The sequence below is a fragment of the Myotis brandtii genome, unplaced genomic scaffold (genome assembly GCF_000412655.1).
Source record: "Myotis brandtii unplaced genomic scaffold, ASM41265v1 scaffold161, whole genome shotgun sequence".
NCBI classification, from domain to species: Eukaryota; Metazoa; Chordata; class Mammalia; order Chiroptera; family Vespertilionidae; genus Myotis; species Myotis brandtii.
The window spans coordinates 795,442-801,473 of NW_005355881.1; the positions used below are offsets into that span (position 1 = coordinate 795,442).

The window sequence follows — 6,032 nt, forward strand, 5'->3', positions numbered from 1 at the left end:
GTCTGTCTCTGGGGGACTCGCTCTGTAACATCTGGAGGCCCCAGCGAGATACCCACGGGGGTCTCGGACCCCCGCAAGCAAGCAGCCCGGGTTCCTGTCTCCTGGCCGCGGCAGCTGACCTCGGACGTCCCAGCAGCATTGGTGAGTTAACCGGCTGGTTTCTTTCTGTCTGGCCAGCGCTCACAATTAGTGACAAGGGTGGCGGGACGCCGCCGGGGACCCTGTCCCAGCCAACGAGGTGACCACCTCCGAGGCTCTGGTTACTGTTCTGGTGTGTGAGTGAAACGAAACGTGCGGCCGCGTGTGAGTGATTTCCTGTGAGGGGTTGTACCCAGCGTTTGTTCCCCTGTCCATGTCTCCAAGGGTGAAGGACTCTGAAATCTATGGGATCTGTGTTGAAATTGTTCTGCCGCTTCTATTTTTTATTGGATTTGCCTGTCTTTGCTTAACCTCGATTTTCATTACAGTGTTGAGAGGCAGCATGGGGCAGACTAATGAAAAGGCGAGTCCTTGTCGCCTCTAGAATGTATAATTAAAAATTTCTCTGATTTCAAAAAACGGGCAGATGTTTACGGTGCCCCGGTTGATGCTTTCACTCTGAGGAAATTCTGTGAGCGGGAGTGGCCAACATTCGGCGTTGGGTGGCCCTCCACTGGGACTCTTGACATGGCCATCTGTGCCGGAGTCAGACAAATTGTTTTCGGAGACCCGGGACATCCCGACCAAATGCAATATATTGAAGTATGGATTGATATTCTATGGGATAATCCTAAATACCTCCGTGACTGTGGTTGCGTCCCTAAGAGGAAATCGGGACAGAGACCACCCAGGTTGGTTCTTTTGGCTAAGCCCCAGGGGAGAGAGAAACCAAAGATTCCTCCGACCACTCCCTCGGCGTCACAGGTATTGGAGGTGCCGGAGGAAGAGGCCCCGCCTCCGCCGCCTCCACCCCCTTAAGCGGCCGCGCTGAAACCGGCGGCAGCGGCTGCCCCTGCCAACTCCCCGGGAGAGAGCTTTTATCCTTCCCTTGAGGGCAAGCGGGAGGAAAAGGGGTCTCCGAGCCCCGACAGTACCTCAGCGGGAGTGGCAGAGAGAGAGGAACAGGGGCCACTGAGTCCGTCCCACACCAGGTCCGGAACCTCCTTTGGCACGGACCGCCCAGTAACCCAGTTGCCTCTCAGAGAGACGGGAGTTAGTGCGACCGGACAACCGCTCCGGACCTATGTCCCCTTCACAACCTCAGATTTGTATAACTGGAAAAACCAGAACCCCCGTTCTCCCAGAACCCCCAAGGGGCTGATAACCTTATTGGAGTCGGTCTTTTACACCCACCAGCCCACTTGGGATGACTGTCAGCAGTTGTTGACTATTCTGTTCACCACCGAGGAGAAGGAGAGAATTAAGAGGGAGGGGAGGAAGCAGGTTTTAGATGCCCGTGGAGAACCTACCACGGATGAGGATAGGATCGCGGAAGTGTTTCCCCCGACCCGGCCCAACTGGAACCCGAATACTGCAGTCGGAAGGGAGGCTCTGGACCATTACCGCCAGGTTCTGTTAAGGGGTATTCGGGCGGCAGCCCGAAAGCCCACAAATTTGTCTAAGGTGACCGAGACCAAACAGGGGCCTAACGAGAGTCCCGCGGCATTTCTGGAAAGGCTTTGTGAGGCCTACCGTACTTATACTCCTATAGATCAAGATGCCTCGGACAATCGGGCAGCCCTTGCGGTCCAATTTGTAGGTCAGTCAGCCCCCGACATTAGGAAAAAAATACAGAAAATAGAAGGGTTCGAAGGGAAGTCTCTCACTGAGCTATTGGCCATCGCCCAGCGAGTATTTGAGAACCGGGAGGACCCCACCCAGGCTTTGACTGAAAAGATGACGAAGGTCCTGGTAGCCATGGAGGAGAGAGGCCGGACCAAGAAGCCTAAGGGAGGAAGGGACAAGCGACAGAGTCAAGGGCAAAGAAAGCCCTTAGACCGCGACCAATGTGCCTATTGCAAAGAATACGGACATTGGAAAAATGAGTGTCCCAAGAGACTAGGAGCAAGCGGGGCAACCCCCCTCCTGGTGGAGGAGGTGGACTGAGGACATCAGGGCTCCCGAGCCCCCCCCCACCCCCCCGGAGCCCCGGGTAACGCTTAACGTGGGGGGAGTCAGGGCTCCCAAGCCCCCCCGGAGCCCCGGGTAACGCTTAACGTGGGGGGAAAATTAGTGGACTTCTTGGTTGATACTGAAGCAACTCACTCTGTGCTCCTCGCCCCAGAGGGGCCCCCGTCAGCCCTCAGGACCACCATAGTGGGGGCAACCGGGAAGCCTAAATCTTACCCATGGTCGCAAGCCAGGATCACCAACCTGGGACAGGGAACAGTCACCCACTCTTTCCTTGTCATACCTGAATGCCCAGAGCCTCTGCTCGGCCACGACCTGCTTCAAAAGTTAAAGGCCACCATTTCCTTCACGGACGAAGGGCCGGAGGTTCGGACTGGGGAGGGGAGAATTCTAGTCACTTTCCCCTTGGAGGAAGAGTACCGGCTTCATGCCAGCCCATCTACCAACCCTGAGTCAGACCTCCTATCTCTATGGAAGGAGGAGATTCCTGAAGTTTGGGCTGAAACAAACCCGCCAGGACTTGCAGGGCACAGGCCCCCGATTGTGGTTCAGCTGCTGAGCACAGCACTCCCAGTCCGGGTCCGTCAGTACCAGATTAGCAGCAAAGCCCGGGCAGGAATTGCTAAACACATTCAGAAACTGAAAGAAGCAGGGATACTGACCCCTTGTCGGTCCGCCTGGAACACCCCCCTCCTTCCAGTCCAGAAACCTGGGACCACCGACTTCAGGCCGGTGCAGGATCTCCGAGAGGTGAACAAAAGAGTAGAGACTATTCACCCCACGGTCCCGAACCCATATACTCTACTCAGCCTCCTGAGCCCTGACCAAAAGTTCTACTCGGTTCTAGACTTGAAAGATGCTTTTTTCTGTCTGCCCCTGGCCCCTCAGAGCCAACCTATCTTTGCCTTTGAGTGGATAGACCCAGAGAAGGGAGAATCAGGACAGTTAACATGGACCCGGCTTCCCCAGGGTTTCAAGAACTCTCCCACCCTTTTTGATGAGGCCCTCAGCCAGGACCTCCAAGGCTTCCGCACGGACCACCCCGAAGTCACCCTCCTCCACGTGGACGACCTCCTCCTCGCCACTACTACTTGGGTGGAGTGCCAGGCGGCCACTAGAGACCTCCTAAGAACCTTAGGGCAGCTGGGATACCGAGTCTCGGCGAAGAAGGCTCAGCTGTGCCTAACTGAAGTCACCTACCTCGGGTACCAACTGAAAGGGGGAGAAAGGACTTTATCTGACAGCAGGATACAAGCCATCTTGCAGATCCCAACCCCGACCACCAAGAGGCATTACAACAGACCAGAGAGGAAGTCCACCGGCTAGTCCGCCAGCCAACACCAGAGGCGAGCGCACCGCCCAGACCTCCGGTGGCACAGCCTGGAAGCTTGGTTTGGATTAAAAGGTTAAATCCTGGACAATTAGAACCAAGGTGGGAAGGACCCTTCATTGTTGTTCTCAGTACTCCTACAGCCGTCAAGGTAGCTGGAAAGCAGCACTGGATACATCACACCCGGCTGAAAAAGGCACCTGAAGAACTACCAGGGGACCAGGAGAAATGGCAAATCAGCCCGGCCGACTACCCACTCAAAGTCAAGTTAACCCGGGGAGGGATCTGCTTAGCCCTACAGGAACACTGCTGCTTCTATGCCAACAAATCGGAAATCATCCGAGACAAGATCAAGAAGCTCCAGAAGGATCTAGTCAAGAGGAGGAAAGAACTGTACGACAACCCCTTATAAAGCAGCTTCAACGGACTCCTCCCCTATCTACTTCCCCTTTTGGGGCCACTACTTGGACTTATACTAATATTAACTATAGCCCCCTGCATTTTTAGGTCGATAGCTAACATGATTCAAGCCAAAACTCAGGACCTTAAAATCCTTGCTCTCCGTGTCCAGTACCAAAATCTCACTATGGACGAGGAGAGTGAGAGCGAATCAAAGGTTTGATTCCCCCGTAAGAGGAGTGGGGAATGAAATAGAAATCGCAGGGTGGGGGGCTCAACCAGGGGGGAAAAGTACTGAACATAGCTTGTAACGTGAATCAGACATAGGGGAAGACCAGACTTGAAAAACAAGTCCAGATAAGGGTGACATCTGGGGAAAGAAGGAAGTTGGGAAAAGCCTGTCAGGGGGAATAGCTTTAGCAAAACAGCAGAAATTGAGCGAAGCCTGTCAGGGGGAAGAATAGCTTTAGCAAAACAGCAGAAATTCTGCCAGAGTGGCATCTGGGGAAAGAAGGAAGCTGAGTAAAGCCTGTCAGGGAGAAGAATAGCTTTAGCAAAACGAAAGGAATTCCGCCTGGCCCTCGCCCGCCCGGGGGGCAGGCTGTTAGTGTAGTAGCCAAACAATAGAAATAGGATAGATCAATAGAAATAGGATAGATCAGCCAAGGTCAGGAGGGGTAATAAAAGGAGGGACTGCCCCTCCGCCCTTCTGCTGTGTCAGCTACGGCAGGGGCCCAGATTCGAATCTGTAATCAATAAACGCTTGCTTGCTCAAACCATCTATGAGTCGGTGGTCTGTCTCTGGGGGACTCGCTCTGTAACATAACTCATTATTTTCCTCTGCTTAAAGCCCTCCAGTGGGGCCCTGTTGTAATTTGAATAACATTTATTAATAGTGGACTACAAAGCTCTCAATGATTTGGCCTCAGCCTATTTCTTTAATGTCTTCTATAACACTCTCTTGCTTATCATGCTTCAACCACTCTGATTTTCTTCCCATCATTTGGCAACTCTAGAATTATTCACAACTCATAGTCTTTTACTAGAAATACTCCCCAGAAATACTCACATGGCTGCCTGTTCTTCATCATGCATATTTCACCTCAAAGATGTCTTAATCTAAATACCCAGTCTAAAGTAACACCCTCACTTCAATCATTCTTCATTGTTTAATTCTGTGTGACAAAGTGAATCATTGGCCCCAATTATTCATCTTCCCTGCACCTTTATCTTTGTATCGCCTCATCATTGGGCAAAATGTACATCTTTGCTCTTGATTTCTGGCTTGCCCAAATGATTTCCTTTTATAGCTTACCAGTTCCAAACCAAGGACCTGAAAGACTATCCATGTTTTTGCTTGCTTTCTTGCACCTCTGGCATGTTGTTGCAAGGAACATGTGTCATACAGCCCTTTGGTTCAAAGATGAGAAACCTATATAGCAGATCCATTCCAGCTGACCTAGGGACATGCGGAGCTATACAGGCCCCTAGAGCCTGAAACCAAGCCACCTATCTAAGCCTGGTCTGAATCAGCTGAACCCCAGACCACTCCCAGATATAAATAAATGTCAAATGTTGCAAACTATGGAGTTTTGGAGTAATTCATTGCACATTTTCATTGTCACAATAGGTTTCTGGTATATTTTTTTTCACAGAACTTAAAATTTATCATTTTCTTTTTCACCTATTTATGTGTCTTTACGAATTTCTGCAGCTCCATTATAATCTTACGGGACCACCATCGTATATGCCATCAAAACATCATTCATTATGTGTATGACTGCATTGCCTCATCTAATAGTCACTACAACCCTAGGATTGGCGCTATCATTTCCCCCAGAGGTGTTAAACTCGCAGAGGTGAACCGACTTGCTCCAGGCCACACCGCTGGTCATGAGTGCTCATTGCCATTACCAGGTGAAATGTGTAACCGCACCAAGCCTGTGGTTAGCGCTCAATAAGGAGAAATCGTTCCCTAGAAGTGAGAAGATCCAGAAAGCTGGGTGGGACTCAGGCGCTGGGAAAGAGGGCAAGGAGTTAGGGGTGTGCACAGCAGCTGGAGAAAGAGAGAGGAGAGGGGCGTCCGTCTAGGCTAGAACCTCAGCGTCCCCGGCCTCTGAGCTTGGGAAGAGGGGGTCCTGCGGGCGGCGCTGCCTGGGAGGCGGGACTGCGGGCTCGCGGGTGGAGGGGCGTT

General features: G+C 52.1%; 1 protein-coding gene across 2 annotated transcripts in view; it reads right to left on the reverse strand.

Annotated features, from left to right (window-relative positions):
• SLC13A3 (solute carrier family 13 (sodium-dependent dicarboxylate transporter), member 3) overlaps nt 1-6,032 on the reverse strand; it is a 76,162-nt gene that overhangs the window by 69,833 nt on the left and 297 nt on the right. Inside the window, exon 1 of one of the 2 annotated variants that reach the window (XM_005862166.2) lies at nt 2,393-2,450. The exons of the other annotated variant lie outside the window; for it this stretch is intronic. The gene's annotated coding sequence lies outside the window, so the exon portion shown is untranslated. Of the gene's footprint in view, nt 1-2,392; nt 2,451-6,032 lie in introns of those variants that run through there. 2 annotated transcript variants of the gene reach the window in all.